This window comes from Schistocerca americana, chromosome 2, assembly GCF_021461395.2.
Source record: "Schistocerca americana isolate TAMUIC-IGC-003095 chromosome 2, iqSchAmer2.1, whole genome shotgun sequence".
In the NCBI taxonomy this organism is placed as follows: Eukaryota; Metazoa; Arthropoda; class Insecta; order Orthoptera; family Acrididae; genus Schistocerca; species Schistocerca americana.
Genome location: NC_060120.1, coordinates 304,657,512 through 304,683,738, shown reverse-complemented (window position 1 = coordinate 304,683,738; position 26,227 = coordinate 304,657,512). Strand labels below are relative to the sequence as shown.

The following is a 26,227-nucleotide window of genomic DNA, read 5'->3' as shown; positions in this document are numbered from 1 at the left end:
CTCCAGAATACCAAGAAGGGGGATAAATATTGCTTCATGTGGTCGCTTCTGACTTGCAATATCAATTACTCGGAAAATGGTATAAGTACATACAAGACCCAACTCCTGCAGGCATTGTAATTTCGAAGTCATCTCATAACCGAACGCAGTTCCAATCTACCACAGTTCGAGAATCAGAACCCTAATCACTTAGTTTACATTTACAGTCTGGATGTAAATGACAAAAGAGGCAAGCCTGGAGATACGAGGCATAAAGTGGTTGGACCCCTCTACTTTTCGAAAGTAGCCAGTCAGCATCCTACACATGTAGATTTATTGCCATTCTTTAGAGGCGAGAATCAAAACCATTTCCTGCCTACTTTCCGTTCAAATGTCGAAATATCATGGGGCAAGGCGCCTGTCCTGCAGATGTCTCAACTCTTTTACTGACAATGAGTATTTGGAAAGACATCTACTTCATTGCTCGAGCTAGGAACCGATATCTTTGGAAACTGAGGATAAAAAGTTCCTAAAGTTCGAGAGTACCCACCACCAGGAACAATATCATTTTGTTGCCTGTGCTGACTTCGAGTGCTTACTAGTATATTTGAAGCGTTGTGAAGGTAATCCCAATGCGTCTCACACCACTTTCACAGAACGACATACACTGTATGTGGTGGTGAATCAAATTATATCCTCATATGTTTCCAATCGCAATAAATTTGACTCATATGGCAGGGACAATCCTGCGAGATAGTTGCTCTCTGAACTCGAAAACCGTGCAAGAAATTTTGATGGCCTTTATAGCAAAAACATCACAATGACCAACTCGCAGGAGAATGATGACTTATACAAGCATGCAGTTAAATTTCATATTTGTGACCTGCCTTTGTATAGAAAAGCGGAAACTCCGTTTTGTGACTACTGTTATCTAATGGGGAAATTCTGTGGTGCAGCACACAATGCAAGCAATTTGAAGTACAAATGTCTTCTTCCACAAATTGAGCGCGTATGATTCACGCTTTTTTGTTGAGAATTTGGGTGCTTTTGAGTTGAAGAATGATTATGTGAATATCATACCTGACAATCAAGAAAAATACTTTTCATTTTCCAAGCGAATGACACCAAGAATATCGCTCAGCTTCCCAGGTTCCTTATGATTTATGCAGGCTCCCATACACGTATTTGATGGAGAGAGTCCATGAAACCACATTACCCAATATAACTGCTTTCCCAACAAATTAACATTCACTGCCATAATGGTTACTGACTACAGGCATGCAGTGACTGTTTGGTTGTTCAACATCTCTGATTTAGAGGATTATGCTAAACTGTACATGGAGACATGAGAAATTCTGAAGTGTATGAATGGGCACATGCAGTCTGGATCCTGTTTTCTATTACACCATGCTGGGGGTTTTGTAGAATGCAATGTTAAAAAATACGCATATTGCCAATGTTTGTATATTGATTTTCCTCGAGTACAGGATTTCTGGGGGACTTTGATAACGTGTCCAGAGATATGCCAAAGATAATAACATTTGACTGTGTGAGGAAGAGAACAGGCCATCTTGTCAGATGAGTAACATCCTTTCCTTGGATGTAAACAATTTCTACAGACAATAATAGCAACAAACTCTGCTGTTTTAAGGGTTCCAATTGCTTTATAAAGATGAAATCTCCGGATTGAAGGATAAGTTCCACGATGTGGCTGCTCATGACGCTGGTAGGAGATACGCCCTGGAGGTAGACCTGGTATATCCACCAATATGCATAATGAGCACAGTGACATTCTGTTGTGTCCAGAGTACCTAGACCAGCGAAAGGGTTCTGTCCCAAAGCTGATGACAAATGGTTCAAATGGCTCTGAGCACTATGGGACTTAACATCTAAGGTTATCAGTCCCCTAGAACTTAGAACTACTTAAACCTAACTAACCCTAAGGACATCACACACATCCATGCCCGAGGCAGGATTCGAACCTGCGACCGTAGCGGTCGCGCAGTTCCAGACTGAAGCGCCTAGAACTGGTCGGCCACTTACGCCAGCCAAGCTGATGACAAATCTGTGGAATAAGCTGAAATAGATTCTACACTAGAGAAACCTCCAGCAGTGTCTCAGGTTGGGAATGCGACTTTTTCGAATCACTCACTGCATCTACTTCGACCAGAGACCCTGGTTGAAGGAGTTCATTGATTAAAAAAACAAACATAAGGCTCTCGTGATTTTGAAGAAATATCCTTATTAATTAACGAATAATGAAGTTTTCGACAAAACTATGGAGATTGTTAAAAACTGCCATAACATTTATCTAGTTTAGCATTGGCATGGGCTTATGGTACAAGGCATTACATCACCAGGCCAAACTACAAGGAGGCCACAATCTTCAATGCAAGACTAGTCGCTGTGGAGATGGCTAAGGTTTCAGCAGATTTTATGCAGCCTCGTTCGTATAGGTATGTGTAATCTGGATCTCTCCTAAGTCCACAGGTACCGATTCCATTACAAGTATGCAAAACTAAACTTAGATGGTCTCAAGTTACTTTATATAGACACAGGTAGGTTCATCTGTTGGATGAAAGGCTACAATTCATATGAAGTGATTAGGTTTAATCCCGAGAAATTCGACACGTCCCGATATGAGGCCGATAGTCTTTACAGCGAAAACCTCAGACCAAGAAGGTTATCTGCTTGAGAAAAGACGAGGCAAATGGCTCATAGATTGTTAAGTTTATAAGGCTCAAATCAAAGATGTATGTATACCATGTGGATGTATGTGCCACCCAGAGAGAGGCTCAGTGTGTGCATAACGCAGCCTCACAGTTGCTCACTATTGAAGTCTATAAGGAGTGTCTCTTTTCTGATGATGAATCTCTTTGTACGGTACAGGATGTACGAGGGTGGTTTGAAAAGTTCTCGGAATCACCACGAGAGGTCAGCGCTAGCGCAACAAGTTGTTCACATGATATTCATTGGACTGTTGCCTGTAAACACGTGGCACGTCAGTGCTCTAGGATGAGAGCTGTGGCGGTGGCGGGGCTCTGTTGTTGTTCCCAAGTAGTGATTTGCGAAGATGGAAAAAATCATGACTCGAGCAATGATTAAGTACTTCGGAAATAAAGGTATGAAAGCAAAGGACGTTCATGCCGATTTCCAGAATAAACTTTGGGTCTCTGCTCCTTCATATTCAACTGTTTCCAAGTGGACAAAGGAATTTAAATTTGGTCGGGAGAGCTTAGATGATGATCCTCGCAGTGGTCGGCCAAGATGTGTCACTACTCCAGAATTCATTGCAAAAGTGCAGAAAATGGTCATGGAAGATCGCCAATTGAAAGTACATGAAATAGCTCACACTTTCAGATGTCATCTGAAACTGTATATTACATTTTAATTGAAGAACTGGAAATGAAAAATTATCTGCAAGATGGGTGCTGCAACTCTTGACACTGGATCAAAAACGCACGAGAATGGGCATATCGGAACAATGTTTGGTCCATTTTAGGAGAAATGAACAAAATTTTTTGCGCCAGTTTGAGATTACACATGAAACTAGGGTGCATTACTATACCCCAGAAAAAAAAGAACAGTCAGATCAGTGGAAACATGCTGCTTCTTAGCCACCAGAGAAAACAAAGACAATGCCTTCGGTGGGAAAGGTCATGACGTCAGTGTTTTAGGATGTGAAGGGGATTCTGTGTGTAGATTATCTCCCCACAGGGCAAACGATTACTGGAGAATACTATGCTAACCACCTGGACAAATTGATAAAGGCCAGGTTTAGCATGTAAGAAGTCGTCTTCCATCAAGACAACACGTGCCCACACAGATGTGCCATCGCCATGGCAAAATTACACGAAGTAAGGTACGAATTGTTGCCACAACCACCTTATTCACTTTGGTATGGCTCTGTCAGACTTCCATCTCTTCCCAAAACTGATAACTTCTTTTGGTGGACGGAGATTCACTTCAAATGAAGAATTGATAGATGGAGTTGACAACTATTCTGCAGGCCTGGAGGAAACTCATTTGGGATCAAGGCATTGGAACATCACTGGACCAAGTGCATTAATCTACAAGGAGACTACATTGGAAAATAAAGAAAGTTTCAGTGGTGTAAGTACTTTGTTTCTATTCCATTCCGAGAACTTTTCAAACCACTCTCATAGTCTTTTGTTTGCAGAGCCATGAGGCACTGCAACTGAAAGCCGGTCTGTCGCATTACGATGAGAAATTCTTCATCTGTGTGGATGGGACTGGGATCCCAAGATCCTCCTGTTCTCACACTACTCGCTTGAGTGATTTTATGTATGTGTGTGTGTGTGTGTGTGTGTGTGTGTGTGTGTGTGTGTGTGTGTGTATGTGTGTGTTTATTTATTGTTTGTTTGTGTGTGGCTCTTCACCTGCTGCTGCTAGTCCCTATACACTGTAAATATTGTAAATAAATGAAATCATTCTCTCCTCGCTTAGTATCTCTGCTGATGTAAATATTGTATAGTTGATCAGCTGCTGTTATGTAAATAATGTCATTTTGCATATATGCACTCTCGTTTTGAAGAAAAATGTGTTTTTACTGGTATACTGCATCTCTGCTAATGTAGATGTTGTATAGTTGATAAGTTGGTATTATCTAAATAAAATCATTCTGCATTTATCCAGTCTTTCTTTTCTGAAAAAATACATTGTTTCTGATGACAAACCATGAGTTAATTTGCTATATCTCCATTATTATTATTTGATCCTTTCACCATTTATTGTAGGGTGGAAGCAAATATTAACAATTTTATAGAACATTTCTTTTTTGTTTATACACTATCATTCAATTTTACAGATGAATCCAAATAACTGTTTTTATATGCTTTGAATTCAGACTGAACCATATTCAGTCCTATAGTTACAATTACAAACATGACCATTCCTTCAGTAAATTCGGCCTCTACTGTTTTTATAGTTACAGGCTCAACACTTACACACTTTGGTGCAGGGGAAATATAGGTACTGATGTAGTATTTCACTTGATCTATATTTACACTACTGTTGCGCATGACAGCAAGCCCCTCTCACTTACGAACATCAGCCAGTGATTCTGGCTGCAGTAATCAGTAAATCATTGAAAGATCGTTAAAATTTACAACACCAGAGGGTTTAACATATATGCTTGCACTCACCGATTTTAACTCAAGAACTGTCTTCTCATACATCGATAACTGATGCCTCGTCCTTTGACATGGTAATTTTAATAGGAGTATGTCATGAAGTGTATTCTGTAGTCATCTTTCTCTCTATAAACTCCATCATACTACACAGATAGCCCACTGATGCTATGAAACTGCACACTAGTATCAAGGTGTTGAATGTTCTCTATTGCAAACACCACATCAAAATCACTTTGATATGCTAGGACGAATTTCACATGTTTAGACACACTAGTAGTTAAATTGTACATATTGGTGAACAATAGTATTCTATGAGACTCATGTTCAGCCACTGCTGTGGCTGCACTACGGCACAGATGAAGGACACCAGGTCCTACAGACCAGTGGACTGTGGCTGTTGTGGTTGAATGGGATATGGCTGTGTGATATCCAATATTGGATAACAATCTGTAACAATAATAGCAAAACACCTATAATGATACATACACACCTAACAATAACATTAATAACTAGAGATGTATTGATATAATATACACAGTGAATCACTGTTGCTGCAGGTGGCACCTAATGCTGGACAGTAAATGACACACATGCAATCACTTTATCATAAAAAGAAAATGTTCAAGGAGTGGGGCGCTGAGCTTGCAAGCCATTGGCTACAGAATGGGGGCACTTGGGATGGGGAGTATTTCATACTGATATAATGCAAGCAAATTAAAAGGTTGTAGGGGTGGGCCATGGGGATGGGCTCTTCCCTCCCCTCCCTTCCATGATCTTGGCATGTGTTTCCATGGATGACCTTGGAGACAAGCTACTACTTCTGCCACTTTTAATAAACTAATGGCTCAATTGTCAAAGCTATGCTGGTCTTCATCTAACCAGTAAAGTAAAATTTGAAAAGAAACTGAAAACATTCTCCTCTCCACTTCCTTCTGCTCGGTAGAAGAACTTCTGTTATTGTAATGTGCAAAAGGTAGTGGGTAGGAATTACTAACTCACATCTGTATCTTAAAAGAAAATTATAAATGTGTAGCATGTAGATTAATTTACAAATTAATTTACAATGAGAGTGTAAAATGGCTCATTCCACATCATTATAATTTATCATGCAAAATGATCCTTGGAACATGAAACTAACTACATTGAAGCGACAAAGAAACTGGTTTATGCACGAGTATTCAAATACAGGGATATGTAAACAGGCAGAATAAGGCGTTGCAGATGGAAAAGCCTGTCTAAAACAAGAAGAGTCTGGTGCGGTTTTTAGATTGTTTACTGCTGCTGCAATGGTAGGTTACCAAGATTTAAGTGAGTTTTACATGGAGTTATAGTCGGCACACGAGTGATGGGACATAGCATCTCCGAGGAAGCAATGAAGTCGGGATTTTCCCATACAACCATTTCACAAGTGTACCATAAATATCAGGAATCTGGCAAAACATCAAATCTCCAACATCGCTGCGGCTGGAGAAAGATCCTGCAAAAATGAGACCAATGACGACTGAAGAGAATCGTTCAACATGGCAGAAGTGCAACCCATCTGCAAATTACTCGGCCAACATCAAGTGTCACCGTGGTAACCATTCAACGAAACATCATCGATATGGGCTTTTGGAGCTGAAGGCCCACTTGTGTACCCTTGATGACTGCACAACATAAATCTTAATGCCTTGCCCAGGCCTGTCAACATCAACATTGGACTGTTGATCACTGGAAACATGTTGCCTAGTCAGACGAGTCTCGTTTCAAATGGTATCAAGTGGATGGATGAGTACAGGTATGGAGACAACCTCATGAACCCCTGGACCCTGCATGTCAGCGGGGGATTGTTCAAGCTGGTGGAGACTCTGTAATGGTCTGGGGTGTGTGCAGTTGGAGTGATATGGGACCCCTGGTACGTCAAGATACGGCTGTGACAGGTGACATGTAGGTAAGCATCTTGTCTGATCACCTGCACCCATTCATGTCCATTGTGCATTCCTGAGGACTTTGGCAATTCCAGCAGGACAATGCGACACCCCACGTATCCAGAATTGCTACAGAGTGGCTCCAGGAACACTCATTTGAGTTTAAACATTTCCACTTCCCATCAGACTCCCAAGAAATGCCTTGCAACTTGCTGTTCAGAACACATCTCTGCCCCATTGTACTGTTACAGATTTATGGGCACCCCTGCAGGATTCATGGTGTCAGTTTCTTCCAGCACTACTTCAGACATTAGTTGAGTCCATGCCACGTCGTGTTGTAGCACTTCTGTGTGCTCGCAGAGGCCCTACACGGTTTTAGGCAGGTGTACCAGTTTCTTTGGCTCTTCACTGTATCATTACAGCCTACAGGTGCTGCATCCCTCCTAGAAAGAGAGGCCAGTATACAATTTTCAATTGTAGATGCATATATCACTGGGGGGAGGGGGGGAGGAGATAGATGCCACCTAGAAGAAAATTAAAGAGACCTTTTGAGGAAAGAGAACCACCTGTTTGAATATCAAGAGCTCAGATGGGGAACCATTCCTAAGCAAAAAAATGGAAAGCAGAAAGGTGGAAGGAGTAAAGAGTGTCTATATAAGGGAGATCTACACTCCTGGAAATTGAAATAAGAACACCGTGAATTCATTGTCCCAGGAAGGGGAAACTTTATTGACACATTCCTGGGGTCAGATACATCACATGATCACACTGACAGAACCACAGGCACATAGACACAGGCAACAGAGCATGCACAATGTCGGCACTAGTACAGTGTATATCCACCTTTCGCAGCAATGCAGGCTGCTATTCTCCCATGGAGACGATCGTAGAGATGCTGGATGTAGTCCTGTGGAACGGCTTGCCATGCCATTTCCACCTGGCGCCTCAGTTGGACCAGCGTTCGTGCTGGACGTGCAGACCGCGTGAGACGACGCTTCATCCAGTCCCAAACATGATCAATGGGGGACAGATCCGGAGATCTTGCTGGCCAGGGTAGTTGACTTACACCTTCTAGAGCACGTTGGGTGGCACGGGATACATGCGGACGTGCATTGTGCTGTTGGAACAGCAAGTTCCCTTGCCGGTCTAGGAATGGTAGAACGATGGGTTCGATGACGGTTTGGATGTACCGTGCACTATTCAGTGTCCCCTCGACGATCACCAGTGGTGTACGGCCAGTGTAGGAGATCGCTCCCCACACCATGATGCCGGGTGTTGGCCCTGTGTGCCTCGGTCGTATGCAGTCCTGATTGTGGCGCTCACCTGCACGGCGCCAAACACGCATACGACCATCATTGGTACCAAGGCAGAAGCGACTCTCATCGCTGAAGACGACACGTCTCCATTCGTCCCTCCATTCACGCCTGTCGCGACACCACTGGAGGCGGGCTGCACGATGTTGGGGCGTGAGCGGAAGACGGCCTAACGGTGTGCGGGACCGTAGCCCAGCTTCATGGAGACGGTTGCGAATGGTCCTCGCCGATCCCCCAGGAGCAACAGTGTCCCTAATTTGCTGGGAAGTGGCGGTGCGGTCCCCTACGGCATTGCGTAGGATCCACGGTCTTGGCGTGCATCCGTGCGTCGCTGCGGTCCGGTCCGAGGTCGACGGGCACGTGCACCTTCCGCCGACTACTGGCGACAACATCGATGTACTGTGGAGACCTCACGCCCCACGTGTTGAGCAATTCGGCCGTACGTCCACCCGGCCTCCCGCATGCCCACTATACGCCCTCGCTCAAAGTCCGTCAACTGCACATACGGTTCACGGCCACGCTGTCGCGGCATGCTACCAGTGTTAAAGACTGCGATGGAGCTCCGTATGCCACGGCAAACTGGCTGACACTGACGGCGGCGGTGCACAAATGCTGCGCAGCTAGCGCCATTTGACGGCCAACACCGCGGTTCCTGCTGTGTCCGCTGTGCCGTGCGTGTGATCATTGCTTGTACAGCCCTCTTGCAGTGTCCGGAGCAAGTATGGTGGGTCTGACACACCGGTGTCAATGTGTTCTTTTTTCCATTTCCAGGAGTGTATTTGAGGGCAATATTATGGAAATGAAAGAGGACATACTGTAGAAGAAGATGAGATCGGATATACGATATTGCGTCAAGAATTTGACAGAATACTGAAAGGCTTAAGTCAAAACAAGGTCTCAGGAGTAGACAACATTCCGTTAGAACTACTGATAGCCTTGGGAGAGCCAGCCATGACATAACTCTTCCATCAAATTCTGAAGGTGGCAAGGGTAAAATACAGGGAACACAAGGCTATTTGCAATTGATATAGAAAGCAGATAGCAGTTTAAGAGTTGGGGAGCATGAAAGGGAAGCAGTGGCTGAGAAGGGGGTGAGACAGGTTTTTAGCCTGTCCTTGATGTTATTCTATCTGTATATTGAGCAGGCAGTAAATGAAACAAAAGAAATATTTGAAGTACGAATTAAAGTCCAGGGAGAAGAAACAAAAACTTTGAGGTTTGCTGATGACATTGTAATTCTGTCAGAGACAGCAAAGGACTTGGAAGAGCAGCTGTATGGAGAAGACAGTTTCTTGAAAGGAAGATATAAGATTGACATCAACAAGAGCAAAACAAGAATAATGGAATGTATACGAATTAAATCAGGTGATACTGGGGGAATTAGATTAGGAAATGAGATACTTAAAGTAGTAGATGGATTTTGCTATTTGGGCATCAAAATAACTGATGGTGGTAGAAGTAGAGTGGATATAAAATATAGACTGGCAATGGCAAGAAAATCGTTTCCGAAGAAGAGAAATTTGTTAACATTGAGTATAGATTTAAGTGTCAGGAAGTTGTTTCTGAAAGTATTTGTATTGGGCATAGTCCTGTATGGAAGTGAAAGATGGAAATGAATAGTTTAGACAAGTAGAGAACAGAAGGTTTCGAAATGTGGTGCTACAGAAGAATGCTGAAGATTAGATAGGTAGATCATATAACTAATATGGAGGTACTGAATGGAAATGGGGAGAAGAGAAATTTGTGTCACAAACTGGCTAGAAGAAGGGATCAGTTAGTCGGACACATTCTAAGGCATCGAGGGATCACTAATTTAGTGCTGCAGGGAAGTATGGGATGGTAAAAGAGACCGAGAGATGAATGCAGAAAGCAGATTTAGAAGGATGTCAGTTGCAGTAATTACTCAGAGATGAAGAGGCTTGCACAGTATAGAGTAGACTGGACAGCTGTATCAAACCAGTCTTTGGACTGAAGACCACAACAACATGCCTCTGTATGTGCCTTTATTTCTTTTGTGATTCATACATCAGATATAGTTTCTTAATGATAAGAATAGGTCTCCTGAGCAATGACCAAAGAAGCCTTGCTCACGCAGTTTAATTATATACTATGCTGAGTATAGTAATTGCATGTTATTAGCTTTAGACTTGAGTAGAGTACATCACACTCTTGCACTTTGGGAACTCGTTCCTCCCTTTAGCTGCATGATAGTGAGCTGTGTACTCACCATTTGAATAAAAGTACCTAGACACCTACAGAAGCGTAATGTATGTGATAAGGACCACCTGACAAAATTAAATCTGGGCCTATAAAATGAAATGTATTATCTATCAGTAACTAACATAACTTTAATTACAACATATAGAAGTAGGAAATTAATCCAATGCGTTGTAAACGCATGTAATATAAAAATGGGTTATTGGTTCACTATATTCAAAGCATTAAATAAAATTATTAATATTGGTAAATTTATTAAAAATTAAATATGGTATAGTGTCTGAAACTCAATATCAATAAACAAAAGCCTACACTTATATCTGGTGTTTGTTGCAGTTGCATTTATAAAATTTCACTTGACTCACCTTGACCTCTTGGATCTAGCATTTTCACTTTCAAAGCTGAGGAGACTGAGTGCACAAAGACTATATTGGGTCATAGAATACTAATAGTTCTTTAGAAGTTTCAGCTTTGAAAATGAGCATTCAACTGAACCAACAGTTACATGAATAGTTAAAAACAGGTAAAATGTTGTGCATAAATCTGGAATGCTAGCAGCTATGATTGAATTCTCTGTTACTAATAGTTTTGTTAAGTCAGTTATAGAAGTTAATGAGGTCGCTTCTTATTTCAGAGGACTTTTGAAACCTATTACCTGGTTAGGAAATTCAGTGGATAAATCCTCCTCATATTGATTTTGGAGAATTACTACATTGTAGTATTCAGTGAACTGTGGATGAAGCCCGACCAACAGGCATTACATGCATTTATCAAAAATGATAGTGCATTGAGAATGGCTAGTTTCTAGCTGCAATTTAGATCTGCCAATAAAAAAAATTAAAAAGGAGGACTTATAGCTGAAATCTGTTATTTACAAATTACTACTGCATTGTGAATCTCTTTGTCAGAAGCAAAATTTAGAAATTTTGGAAAAATAGTTTTGAAGAAATGGCTAACATTGTGCATACTATCAAACCTGCTTTTTAACTGGGCTGCAATAACGTCTAGACAGCCCTTAAGAACAGTGGTTCTGAAATAATACTTTGATCCACTAGCTGTTCATCCTGACACACTTCATCAAAATGTTTAATCACTTTTCGAATTCTTTTTTTTTTCAAATTAGGTTAAATGCCCCATTTCTTTGCCAAAAATGTAGCCGATAACATTGCTTCTTCAAAATTCTTTCAACAGCAAGATAAATTATTAGCTGCATTCTGAACAAGGGAACACACTTTATCAGGCTCTGCATTTTCCGATTGCATAATTTGAGATGCTAAATTAGTACATTGTAGAACCTTTGATTGCAACACTATCTGGAAGATGAATACAAATTTCTCTAATTGGTTTTTCAAAACAACAGTTTGTTCTCATTCTTGCCTTTGTTAATATTAATTATGACAAAGCTCTAAGTACATCGACATAAGCTTAACGAAGGACTTTAACAAATTGTTATCTTGAAGACCAATGTGTTGGGCAATGCTTTTTAAGATGCAATAAGATACGGCACCAAAATTTCCCATCGTTTAATAGTATGACTAAAGAAAAGACACAACGTTTCTACTGTATCACAAGAGGACGTGACTTATTGAATTCCACATGAATCATCTTAAAGTACTAGATTTCAATTATGCACTGCACAATGCAAGCATTTCGCAGTTTCTCTCCATGGTAACAACTTTCACACCAGAGAGTTTTGTGAATGGAGACTGGTTACTATATAGCAACTCGCGTTCGAAGGTTTGGCTATCATACAATACTTCACACCATTGGACACACTTCAGTTCCTGAACTAACGTCCAAATTGACCTGAACTTAGCAATGTTTATATAAACGGGGCAAGCCCAATATCAAATGGTGAATATGAGGTCATGAAAGACCAACATGATACAAAAAGTCGGAAAATAGTGTCAGGATTAAGGTTCTAGCAATGAAACAATTATTAATGACCAAATTACCCTTGATAATGTTTGCAGATAAATTACTGAGAAGTCAAACACTAGGAAAATTGTCGTCCAAAAATATTTTAGACTAACAAATATATTACCGGTACGTAACATAAGCGTACCAGATAACGCCTCCTTACGTTATTCACTGCGGGTGTCTTTTATTGCAAAGCACGAAATAACGTAAAATTTCCCATTTCTTTTCTTCTACAGAGCCGTATTTTTCACTGTGAAAATGATTATTTATTGAAAAGTGCTTTATCAATTGACATTATTTATGCACAGTGTAGGCATTTTTCGCTTTCAGGTATTTGGCGGCTTTTGTGAAAGAGCGCTTGTAACAAAAAATCCAAGTCCTCGCGGAACTTCTGCAAAGCAAACACCAAAAGAACTATAAAAAGACTGGACTCCGATTCGGAGAGCCGTTCAAATCCTCGTTCGATCATCCAAATTTAAATTAGCCGCAGTTTTCGTTAATGACTTAAGGCAAGTGATTTAACTCGTTTGAATAGAAACGGCCAGTTTCTTTCTATACCTTGTTTCTAATCCGACCTTGTACTTCGTGTCTTAAGATTCATCGTCGACGTGACGGTAAACCCTACCCTTCCTTTCTTAACGCTGTATGGGGTAATACCCCGAAAGGCGGGCGAAACATTCTTTACAACTGTATGAAGATTTGTTGTATGGCACACTGTTTAAATGAAGCTACATACAAGCAATACTACCTAATCCAATTTATTTGTTTGTACACAGCATACGGCGCTTAGCTCAGTGGAGCCGAAACGTATGGGACTGAGAGCGCATCGTGTCATACTCGCGCTGGTTTTTAACAACCTTGACTGAAGTGCATCTGCGCTGGGATTCATAGCATATACTCAATAATGACATTATTGAACGAGTTAGTGAGACTGATGGTATTATGGGACTAGGGTTTAAATCAATTAGTGTAAAACATTGAATGTCTCGGAGAACTGAATAATGTTTCTGAGTTTAACGCTTGCTCTAAAGTTTATTTTATACTTTTCTCCTCTTGTGTACATACCAGCAGGCGTACTGATTGCACCACTCTTAGGTTATGTGTTAAATTAGTGAATTCCTCTGTGCAAGAAGTAGTGAAATTGCATTTGCGTTTCTAACCCCAACGAAGTCAAATTGGAATGCATGCTTCTTGCTGTTAAGCGTACCAGTAAAGTTCGGTATCGGAAGTAAAACTGTTATCTAATGCCTTAAAAATGAATGAAAGTGATACGATTCTTTGCTTCGTTATTGAAACTTGCCTTATCAGCTGTTACGCGTAAGATGATGCAACTATATGTAAATTCATTGCTAGCACAGACTTGGACGGAATCAACTCTTCGGTCTCAAGACAGTTTGCAAGTTTTTCATCCGGTTTTGGCGAAGTGACTGTGGTTGTATTGCAAGGTACACAGTTACTAATTTTTGTTTCCGTTTCACGCAAGAAATGCAATGATACTGCAATGCACCTCATAAAACTTATGTATGTTGCAATGCTGCGTAGTCTCTCGAAATCGGGTTGAGGAGACTACTGATCAGAGTTCAGAACTGTGATGAAATTCTTCTCAATACTGTAATTACGCTTTGTGACAAGGCATGCCTAAACCATTCTTTTATATTAACACCAGGTTTGAATTGTACTGAATTTGCTGACTGTGATTGCATACCGTATCCATTTCTGAGTAAATAACTATTATTTTTGCGAAACTAAATTTGTGCGTTGAGAAGTTAGTCGCCCATTCAAAGAAAAGGAAATTACCATAAAGCTTGTAATTTGTGATTTTACTCAGCCGTTTTCAAAGTTGTTCTGTTGCCGCTATTTTTCTGTTGTTGTGCTTTATTGCAGAGGTCAAAGTAAGGAAAATGAAAGTGCAATACTACTAACGGACATGTAGGGCCAATATTGCAGCAGATGGAGCCCATACCATTTAAATCTGATTGTTATTCGAGAAAATACAAACTTACCATGTGATATTGATTCTTGGAAGAATCTAGCCTCTAGAATTTAGTGATGACAGACCCCTACTGTCACAACACAGTTTAGTATGATAAGTGTTACTGTAAATGACAAGATCCAGTTCTCAAAAAGGAAAGAAAATGAACCAATAATTTACAAATAAATAGTGCAGGAAAGGCTTAAATTCTGTAAATCAGATATATTGGCAGTGGTAATTTTTGTAACAGAAGTTACATTTCTTACTAAGTGTATCATCAGATCTTCCAAGGATTATCCTACATAATGTTCCCCATCTTAAAAGAGATGAATATTAGCAGCATTAATACATATTGCTAATTATAAAATTTATTGATTGTTGGATGTACATGATCTCTTCCTTGTAGTGTGTGTGGTCTGCAGGCATTTCTAACTGCAAATTGCATTGTCATAAGATGTTATTTCCATAAGTTGCATGTAGCTGCCTCTTCATCATAACTTATGTAAACAATAATTTTCATATTCATATTTAGTAACATAGCAATTAAACTACAAAAGAAACTCCAAAAATATGCAATTCAATGACACAGAACTTACTAACATGCACATCACTGCTGCTACCTACAACTGAGGTGAAAATCAGTGGGATCATATATAACTGTGAGAGTAAAATGTTCCTGATTTACATGATATTTTTATGTGCCTGCTGAAAAATTGCAGTAGTAGTGTCAAATCACTCCGTGCAGATATAACAAATGAGTCCTTCACGTCTGTCTGCTTCTGCAAATACCTAACACATGGGATAACTGTTATTATCTGTAATAAGACCATTTAACAAAACATGCTTATTATTTACTCAGACCCGCATTAGAACCCCTGGATAATGGGAAACTTGAAACACATGTTCCCGGGGCCAAACTGAAACATTTAATAAAATATGTATTATAACCCTCTCAGTTGCAAATAGTCTCACTTGATACCTAATTTGGATTGCACGTTACGATTATTTTCAGATATAAAATAAAATATTAATAAACAACTATTTCAGCATACAAAACAGATAGAAAATATTTAAAATTATTATTTTTTAATTGTATCTGAATAACCAGATAATGTAGATTAACAGTATTTAAAATTCCTAAAATTGGACATGATTAATCATGAGTTGTGAAAAGTCAAAAATCTTTAAAACCACAGTCAGAGCTGTAAAATAAAGGTAACAGCACAACACACTTGTGTTAATATTTCATGGCATCATGGACAATGCATCTGAGCACTATATAGGTCATACCAATTGTTTAGTTTCAATTACATGATCTCCAAATGCTGTCTTACTATTTGGTACTGCAGTGTGTTCTTTAATTGGGTCTCAAAAGTTCTACCAGTCTGAGCTATTTAACATTTATGACAGTCGTTACATATTAATGTTATACACACCCAAAAAAGTTAAATTTACAATGTGATGTATTTGTATGAATCATTTCTTAGTTTTAAATTAATTGTATTATATCATCTAGACAGTTCTTCCATGCATTTTAATACCACACAATATCAGTACATTACCACTTCCTCTCACAACTTCCTCCCTTCCTTAACCATCATTTATGACATATGGTTCTGTTTGAAGCATAGTGGGCTTAGTAAAATGCTAGATACTGTGGATGTTACCACAGTAGTATTGTACTGTAACCTTTGTCCTACAGCTCTCACTACATTCTTTTTAAAGTATTTTGACTTTTCACAACTCATGATTAATGCCTTTCAATTCTAAGAATTTTAATTTGTAAATATTTAAGTTACCGTTATCTGGTTATTCAGGTACAATTTTTTAAAAATAATAAATTTTAAATATTTTTAATATGTGTTACATAGTAAAATATTTTTTTATCAATATTTTATTTTACATCTGAAGATGGTCATTATATGTTATCAAAAATAGTTATCAAGTATGACCTTTTTCAACAGACAAGGAATCCCTTGAGTTTAGTGTTGCAATTTCAACCTATAGTAAGGCTCATTTGAAACTGTTGTGTTAGCATTTGTGACAGAAAAAAATATTAGATGCTAATGACTCACCATGCGCATCAGGAGGGTGACAGAAATTGAGTGTCCAGAGGTGCAGAGATCAACCTTGTATGGGATGTATTACACTTCACGAAATGGAGACTGTTAACATTCATGAAAATTGGTGTGCCACAGGGATTACAAAGGTTTGCACCACCTGTTTCAGCATGTGGAAGGGAAGCTCCTTGGGAGTTACAGTTTTTGCAGGATGTTCAGCTAGGTATCCACACTTAAAGAATGCATATAGAATCATAGTGGTGTCACAGGATGATGAAAAATGGTGGAATGTGATTGCATGCAACCAAATGCAAAACTATCTGTTGTGAAAATGGCTATCCATTAAGGCATAGTTGCAAATAGTGTATAGGCCTAATATGTTTTATACACACAGGAAAAACAATCTTGCAGAGGCTGACTTTATCCAGTGGTTCCAGGTAGTATGAGTTGTAATGCCACACACTTTTCAGGAGGCATATTTTGCTCTAAGGGAGTATGATTTTTATATGTAGGCTAGGAATCGAGCAAAAGCAAGTTATTTGGACCAGCTATTGGCCGAAAACAGTGATTATACCATAATTGTAGTTCTCTTACATCCATTTTCTCACTATTGCTTGCTGCAACACAAATATTTCCTACTGCCTTTGCAAGGACACACACATAAGAAGGAATTGGAGGGGGCAGAGCACCTCCAACTTCTCACAGCAAAGTAAATAATTTTCCATACAATTTACCGTCCAGATTAATAGTCAGCTTAATTGTATTCAAGTGTGTTAAGGAAGAGATGTTAGTTGATATTGATACAGCTCTCTTGGTACCTCTAATTTGCAGGGATCCTTTCATATGCTTTTCCTCTTCAAATCACGGTAGGTTGAAGTTGAAAATGAATCCCTTATTGAACAAGGAGATTAGTTTGTTTATCTCATCTACAAATTTTTCGACCAATTCCACACATTCCTGTGCATTGGCAGGTTGACACTTCGTTTGAAATTTTGTTATCTTATGTCTTCCACTTTTGTAGCACAGTGTGAAGTTATGCAGCCACCCACTGCTTACTTTGAAATCATTGTAATCTATGCCACAAGCAGTTTGATGAGCATAACATGATAGATCACTATCATGCACATCTTGTAAATTGTACCGAGAATCCTTGGAATGCTCAAACACCAGTTTTTGTAACAAGTGCACCTTCCTTATGCACTACATGGTCATATTGCTGTGGAGTTATTTGAAATTTGTTCATAATTTATTTTATTTTTTTTTATTTTTTTTTATTTTATTTTTTTTTTTTTTGCTATACTGTGGATGATCTTCCATGCGTGTAATTATGTTTAGTATCTACACCTTGGACACTTATTGTCCTGTACTATGTTTCACTGGAGACGGGATTTGTGGCTTTCTGTCTGACAAGGATGATGGACAACATGGGTCAACACCAGTTTCAGCATCACGTCCACTTGTTAGGCACATATTGTCATCATTGTACTCCGTATGTACATTGTGCACACGGTTGAGCCTATGTGACACCACACATACCACTGACTCATCTTGCAGAAGCATTAATATTTCACCTGCCACTTCTTTCTCACTTTGCAAAATTCCTTGTGTTCCCTTCTGATGAAATGTCAACTTCGGCCACTGTTGTTGATATAATACAATGTTTGCTTCATTTATCGTTGCCGTTTTTCTGCTTTGTATGAACACCACTAGCACTATAGCACTGTTGAGAAAAACTCGTTGACTAATCAGATCAACTACACTCTGTAGTGTCATGTTGTGCTCACCATTGTATACATCCAGTCCTGCTTTTTTTGTTGCCATTAACAGCCAATATTGTGGTTGCATGGTAGACAATATGTGGAGCATCAGATGCCGTGAACATCAGTGGCCTTTTGCAACCTTGCACTTGAGCAAATATAAGTTTGTGCAATCAAGTTATAGTACATAGGTATGTATATTAAAGAAATATATTATGTACTTCAATTGGCGAGTCTTGTCTGTCACATTAGAGGTTAAAAAGCAATTCCATGTTTTTTGATAGTTACAGTGGAATGATATCAGGTCATGTTTGTTCCTGTTGTTATGCTTCAGTATATGTCTACTGCTGGTATTTAAAATAGTTCTCCCTTGTGTGCATTACTGACTGCAAGTTATGTAACAATGCTGGAATCATAATATTTGTTTTCTGAAGCTAGAGCTACAGTGAACTGTGGTTGCCATGCTGCATATTACCCCCACTGCCTTCTTTTGAAATTTACGTACATTCTATATCTACGTGATTACTCAGCAATTCACAATCAAGTGTCTGGCAGAAAGTTTAGTGAACCACCTTCAAGCTGTTTCTCTACCATTCTGCTCTCAAACAGCATGCAGGAAAAATGAGCATGTAAATCTTTAGTTGCAAGCTCTGATTTCTCTTATTTTATTGTAATGATCATTATGCCCTATGTAGGTGAGCACTGACAGAATATTTTTACAAACAGAGGAGAATGTTGGTGATTGAAATTTCACAAGAAGATCCTGCCGCTATAAAAAAGTATTTATTTCAGTTATTACCACCACATTTTCCATATCATGCCCATAGCACTCTCTTTACCCTATTTTGTGATAATACGCAACAAGCTGCCCGTCTTTGAAATTTTTTGATGTGCTCTGTCACACCCATGTGATGCAGATCCCACACTACACAGCAATACTGCAGTAGAGGGTGGACAAGCATGGTGTAAGCAATCTTGTTAGTAGACCTGTTGCACTCCCTAAGTGTTCTGCCAATAAATCACAGTCTTTGGTTTACTTGCCCCACAACATTATGGGTGTTATTGTTCCAATTTAAGTTGATTTGTGATTGTAATCTAAGTATTTAGTTAAGTTCAAGGCTCTAGATTTGTGTGACTTATCATGTAACCAAACGTTGTGTGGCTTTTGCTTAGTACTCATGTGGATGACTTCACACTTTTCATTATTTAGAGTCAATTTTGACTTATCACATCATACATATATCTTGTTTAAATCATTTTGCAATTGGTTTAGCTCCTCTGGTGACTTTACAAGACAGTAAATGACAGCATCATCAGCAAACAGTCTAAGAGGGCTGCTCAGATTGTCGCCTATGTTGTTTCATCTACATCCATACTCTGCAAGCCACCTGACAGTGTGTGGCGGAGAGTACTTTGAGTACCTCTATCGGTTCTCCCTTCTATTCCAATCTCGTATTGTTCGTGGAAAGAAAGGTTGTCAGTATGCCTCTGTGTGGGCTCTAATCTCTCTGATTTTATCCTCATGGTCTCTTCGTGAGATATACATAGGAGGGAGCAATATACTGCTTGACTCCTCAGTGAAGGTATGTTCTCGAAACTTCAACAAAAGCCCGTACTGAGCTACTGAGCGTCTCTCTTGCAGAGTCTTCCACTGGAGTTTATCTATCATCTCCATAATGCTTTCACGATTACTAAATGATCCTGTGACAAAGCGCGCTGCTCTCCATTGGATCTTCTCTATCTTCTCTGTCTTCCCTATCTGGTATGGATCCCACACCAGTGAGCAGTATTCAAGCAGTGGGCGAACAAGTGTACTGTAACCTACTTACTTTGTTTTCGGATTGCATTTCCAATGAATCTCAGTCTGGCATCTGCTTTACCGACGATTAACTTTATATGGTCATTCCCTTTTAAATCACTCCTAATGCCTACTCTCCGATAATTTGTGGAATTAACTGCTTCCAGTTACTGACCTGCTGTATTGTAGCTAAATGATAACGGATCTTTCTTTCTGTGTTTTTGCAGCACATTGCACTTGTCTACATTGAGATTCAATTGCCATTCCCTGCACCATGCGTCAATTCGTTGCAGATTCTCCTGCATTTCAGTACAATTTTCCATTGTTACAACCTCTCAATATACTACAGCATCATCCGCAAAAAGCCTCAGTGCATTTCCGACATTACCCACAAGGTCATTTATATCTATTGTGAATAGCAACGGTCCTACGACACTCCCCTGCAGCACACCTGAAATCTCTCTTACTTTGGAAGACTTCTCTCCGTTGAGAATGACATGCTGCATTCTGTTATGTAGGAACTCTTCAATCCAATCACACAATTGGTCTGATAGTCCATATGCTCTTACTTTGTTCATTAAATGACTGTGGGGAACTGTATCAAATGCCTTGCGGAAGTCACTTGTTTATGTAGATTAGGAACAGCAAAGGGTCTATAACACTGCCTTGGGTAATGCCACGTGTTACTTCTGTTTTTTTACTCGATGACTTTCCATCTATTACTACGAACTATGACTCTTTTGACTGGGTGGATCCAGTCAAACAACAGAGGCGATACTCTATAAGCACACAATTTGATTACAAGTTGCTTGTGAGTAACAGTGTACAAAAGCCTTCTGGAAATCTAAAAATATGGAATTAATCTGACATCTCATGTTTATAGCACTCGTTACTTTGTGAGAATAAAGGGCTAGTTGTGTTTCATACGAAGGATATTTTCTGAATCTGTGCTCGCTATTTGTCAATAAATAATTTATTTGAGAGAATTCATAATGTTCAAACACAGTATATGTTCCAAAAATGTACTGCAAATCAACGTTAGTGATATGGGGCTGTAGTTCAGTGGATTACTCCTGTTTCATTTCTTGGGTATTACTGACTTGTGCAACTTCCCAGTCTTTAGGTACAGGCCTTTTGAGAAGCGAACTATTTTATATGATTGCTAAGTATGCAGCTATTGTATCAGCATACTCTGAAAGGAACCTGACTGGTACACCATCTGAACCAGAGGCTTTGCCTTTATTAAGTGATTTAAGCTGCTTTGCTACACTAAGGATATCTGCTTCTAAGTTACTCATGTTGACAGTTGTTCTACATTCAAATTCTGGAATATTTACTTCATCTCCTTTGGAAAAGGAGTTTTGGAAAACAGTGTTTAGTAACTCTGCTCTAGTGGCACTATCGTCAGTGACATCACCATTGTTATCATGCGGTGAAGGTATTGATTGCTTCTTGCTGCTGTTGTATTTTACATATGACCAGAATATCTTTGGGTTTTCTGCCAAATTTCGAGACAGAGCTTCGTTATGAAAACTGTTTAAAGCATCTTGCATTGAAGTTATCTAAATTTAGAACTTCTGTAAAACTTCACCAATCTTGGGGATTTTATGTTCTTTTAAATTTGGCATGCTTTTTATATTGTATCTGCAACAGTGTTCTGACACTTTTTGTGTAGCATGGGGGCTCAATACCATCACTTAATAATTTATTTGGTATATATCTCTCAGTTGGCGTTGATACTATTTCTGTGAATTCAAACCACATCTGGTCTACATATTCATAGTCAGATCTGAAGAAGTCAAGACAGTTTCTTAGAAAGGCGTCAAGCAAATTTTTATCTGCTTTATTTAAATAGATTTACTTCACATTTATTTTTGGTGGATTTGGACGTTACGGTATCTGAGTCGGGGGACACTAAAAGGAACCAACTATTAATTTATTCCAATTGTCAAGTATAACCCCTACCCACACTCACAGGAACTATCTACTGCAATTTCACTACAAGGTAAACAATTTCTGATAGCAATAAACACTCTACCACCAACTGTGCTCAATCTGTCTTATCTGAACAGGATTAGGGACTTGGTAAAAAATCCTACTGGACTTATTTCTGGCCCTAGCCATGATATATGACTGTGTGTTATGGCATAATAGACAACTCTCAGCACTGGAGTAACAACTCAAACATGTAATTTTCTTAGGGCAAATATACCTTCACATATCACTTTTTCTATGTGATTGTCCCAAGATAGTTTGGAATAGCTTGTTATCCCAAGGAAATGAACTGCACTTAATTCTTGTGCCAGTTGTGTGTTATGATTCCAGGTAATAAGTAGATCCTCTGCAACATCAGATATAAAGTCAGTTTCCTGTCTGCATCATTTACTCTTTATTGACTTGTTCATTCATTCATTCATAGACAGTGTAGCTATTTACAAAAAGAAAAACAAAGGACAGATATTCAAATGTTTTCCTACAGTAATGTAAGGTGGAGGTATTCACAGAAAAGGCAAGTGGGTATGTTCCACGTAGAAAGATGGACAAGGAGAGGCAGCAGATACAGAGAGGAACAGAACACGAAAATTAATCAGTATTATAAATTAATGACATTCAGGATGAAGATAAAGTAACTGATACAGGTATGGTGTGATTAGATGAAAGACTCACGATTGTGTTGTATTGTATTGTATATTTATTGGTACAGCTTTAGCACATAGTACAGATTATAAAGTGCTGTTGGACAGGGGGAATAAGGAACATTAGTGGAAGAAGAGAAAGTAATGAAAATTTAAAACATTTCTCTTCTATATATGAAGAATAAAAGTGCATTAGAAAGCTAAATCAGAACTATTTAATTATAAAAAACAGGACAAGGTAAGAGAAATACAGTTTACTGTCATCCAAAACTGTAACTGTTCTCAAATAAGTAGTTACACTGTGACATTATACACAACAGACCTTGAATCTGTTAAAATGTTTATTCACAAAGGTTGGAATATGTTGAATTATTGTCTTAACATGACATCATAACAAAGTTGCTAACACACTCAAAAACAGCTTACATTCACCCATGAAAATTGATGTAACATTCTCACAATGTTCTGTGTAATGATTATAACTTTCCTTCTAGCCAAAGTTCCATCACCTGTGATGGAAGTCTTGAGCACAATTTCCTGCCACTCCTGTAACTATCCTACAAAGAGCAAGAGATATTCTGATAGGAGAATAAGTGACAGTAACATTCATGCATCTGTAAAATCTGTTAAATGCTGAACAATAATTACTTTAGAGAATCTTTTAGCAGTGGAACACTTTGAAATGGCGTATTACATTTTTATCAAATGTATGGTGGATTAGGTGAAACAATAATTTGAATAGGCAGATTATCAAATAATTTCCACTTTCACCAAGATCTGAGTAGACTATCATACTGTCTATTTAGAATGTTTTTGCTTGTTTCAGATTTGATAGAGTACCAGTGTTTAAAAGCAAGCACTTCCCATTAAATTTATATACCATGTTCGTATAATCTTAAATATGACCATGATGATTTTACAGTACTGTACAGTGACTTCTTAAACACAAGGTGGTTTGACTATTTCTTTTTCCATAGTTGACTTAAGGGCTCTTCCTGAGGATGAATTTACCATTTTCTATGCAGAGATCTGCATATTACTACAAGTAATAGAGCTAATGGAGCTTGAGGCTAGAGCATTGCTGCGAGTGTAGAGCAAGCTGGCTTTGCCAACAGATTGATGTCATCTGCTGTCGACAGGATTGGTGACAAGCATGCCATTGCTTCTCTGTTGTCCATTACCTCAGACTGCAGTGGACATGAAACCATTATTGCTGGCATACAGGAAAAATGCAAATTTTTCAGTCACGTCCCCAACGTATCATTACACCTAAAATACATTCCATTGTGCTTAAGGTACACGGTATGTTAATTATGTTCCAGGACTGCCAGTACCTCAAAATTAAGCATAAAATTAAGTTACAAAATTGCCATCATATTAATTTTCAATCTACATCCCCTTTTTGCCATACACACTTTGCATTGATCATACAGGCCCTGGAATACATAGGTAAAAGCTTTAATTAGAATACTGTTCCAAATTTCTGTCTTGTTCTACTGGTTTGATTCAACATCCTCAGACACACAAGAATACCAGTGTAGCTGGAAAACAAGGAAATAGAATAAACATTCACAATCACAAGTCTCTTGTACTTCAAATAGAGTGTTGCAAACTGCTACAAAAATATCGTTACTGCATAGCTAGGTTCAAAAGGTTTGTAGGTAGTCAAACATTTAGTAGACATTTGTGCTCGTCATTAGAGGAAACACATTTTAAATTTCCTGATACTTTTCTGCTAATGGGATATAGTCTCCACATAAAGTAAAGCCTACCAGTAAGTGGGGTGAGAATTTTAAGGATTAGTAGAAGCCACATACGAGTACTCGCCTCTTCTTATGAACACCAGACTACAACCAATTGCTATTACAATTATGTACACTGTAGAGTTATTCCTGCGTCTGCCACTGTCATCATGAACCTATTTACCAAGAGACTCTCACTAACCTTATCACAAAATTCACAAGCTCATTTTTGCCCTGTATCTGTCCTTGTACTCTACAGCCCTTGTACACACTACTCGGGTTGAAGGGACAATGACCTACAATCCAGTTACCAGTTTCCAAACTGGATATACCTACCAGACAGAGCGGTATCCAAGAGAATGCTCTCTAGATGCGTGCTCAACAATGCAAACTGGTGACTTTACAGACATGGCTATGTCTAAATGTGGAGGCAGAGTCTAGAACTGGATGGACCACATTAGTAAAAGTGATCCACCATGATGCAGATACATCCTTGTCAAAGTTTCAGATTAGCTACAAAAACTGTCTGTTGTTTGGAATGACGAATGCCTGTGCAACCAGAGACAGACATGCAGCTCTGCAGAGGTCCAAGTGCAGGTCATGTGATTGGAACCTCACAGCCTTTCAGGTGACAGTTTGTGAACTCCATCAGCCATTCCACTGACCAACTCATGAATTAGAAGCAATAAGCAGAATTTCAGGAAGAGGCAGATGATGTCCCATGTTAATACTGTAGTGAAGAATGGGGTCTCCTGATCAGCAAGAATGGTATTGCACTGAACATGGCAGAGAATTTAATTCAAATCACCAGTGCTGGCAACCAAGATACAGCTTTTTGTCACTGCTGTGTGCTTGCTGAGAGGGGCAGTTGGGACATCAGTTCCACCAGTGTTGAAGTGAATAATTGTCCATTCTGTATGTGGGAGCTGGACTCAACATTACCTGTAACCTGTTACCCAGCACTGGGTCACAACAAAATCCGTTGTGGTATATTGCAGCATCTCTTCATCAAACTTTCTTACTTAATGTGGGCAACTGGGCAGTTTTTTTGTCGCTGTCACTAACGGCATGGGGAAACACCTTGAAGCGTATAGTGAGCTGCTACCTTGCCTGGATCTTAGAATCTAGGGAGCTGTATGAGTTCAGGTGGTATCACCCCATCTACTTTAAAATACATACTCTGCAAGTCCCCATATGTTGCATGGGAGAGGGTTCTATGTACCACTACTAATTTTTTCCTTTCCTGTTCCACTTGCAAAATGAGGAGAGTGAGTGAGTTACCTGGGCCTCACTTTTGATCAGAAGCTTACATCACTATCACATCTGAAGATTTGAGAGTGTGATTCTTCAAATCCATACATAATTTAAAATGAATTGCAGTTTAAGTTTGGGCAGCAAACTGAGCCTGTCTGCTCCAGTTTTGTAGAGCTTTTGTGTGGACTTAGTGTGCTGTAGATACATGGTGTACAGTTGTGCCTGACCATCTTACCTTAAGATAATGGATACAATGCACAATGAGAGAATTAGTCTCATTTCCAGCCTATGAACTGAGGGTGGTGAGTCATCACTTCATGTCAGACAGCAGCTACTCGTGGTGTGACAAGTATACAAAATAGTTTTCACATTCCAGGTACCTTGTGATGGCATGACAAGTATACAAAATACTTTCCGCGCCCCGGGTACCTGAATATTCGTGTAGCTACTTTAGAATAATATGAGCATCAAGGCCATTTGGGATCTTTGCAAAGAGCCTTATTTTAGAAATTTGTGGTG

The 26,227-nt window shown here is 39.2% G+C and overlaps 1 long non-coding RNA gene across 1 annotated transcript in view; it reads left to right on the top strand.

The window, feature by feature from the left end:
* The first annotated feature begins 13,644 nt into the window (after nt 1-13,644).
* Nucleotides 13,645-26,227, top strand: part of LOC124595468 — a 121,428-nt gene continuing 108,845 nt past the window's right edge. Inside the window, exon 1 of the long non-coding RNA XR_006978209.1 lies at nt 13,645-13,934. This is a non-coding gene — a long non-coding RNA (uncharacterized LOC124595468). The remainder of the gene's footprint in view (nt 13,935-26,227) is intronic.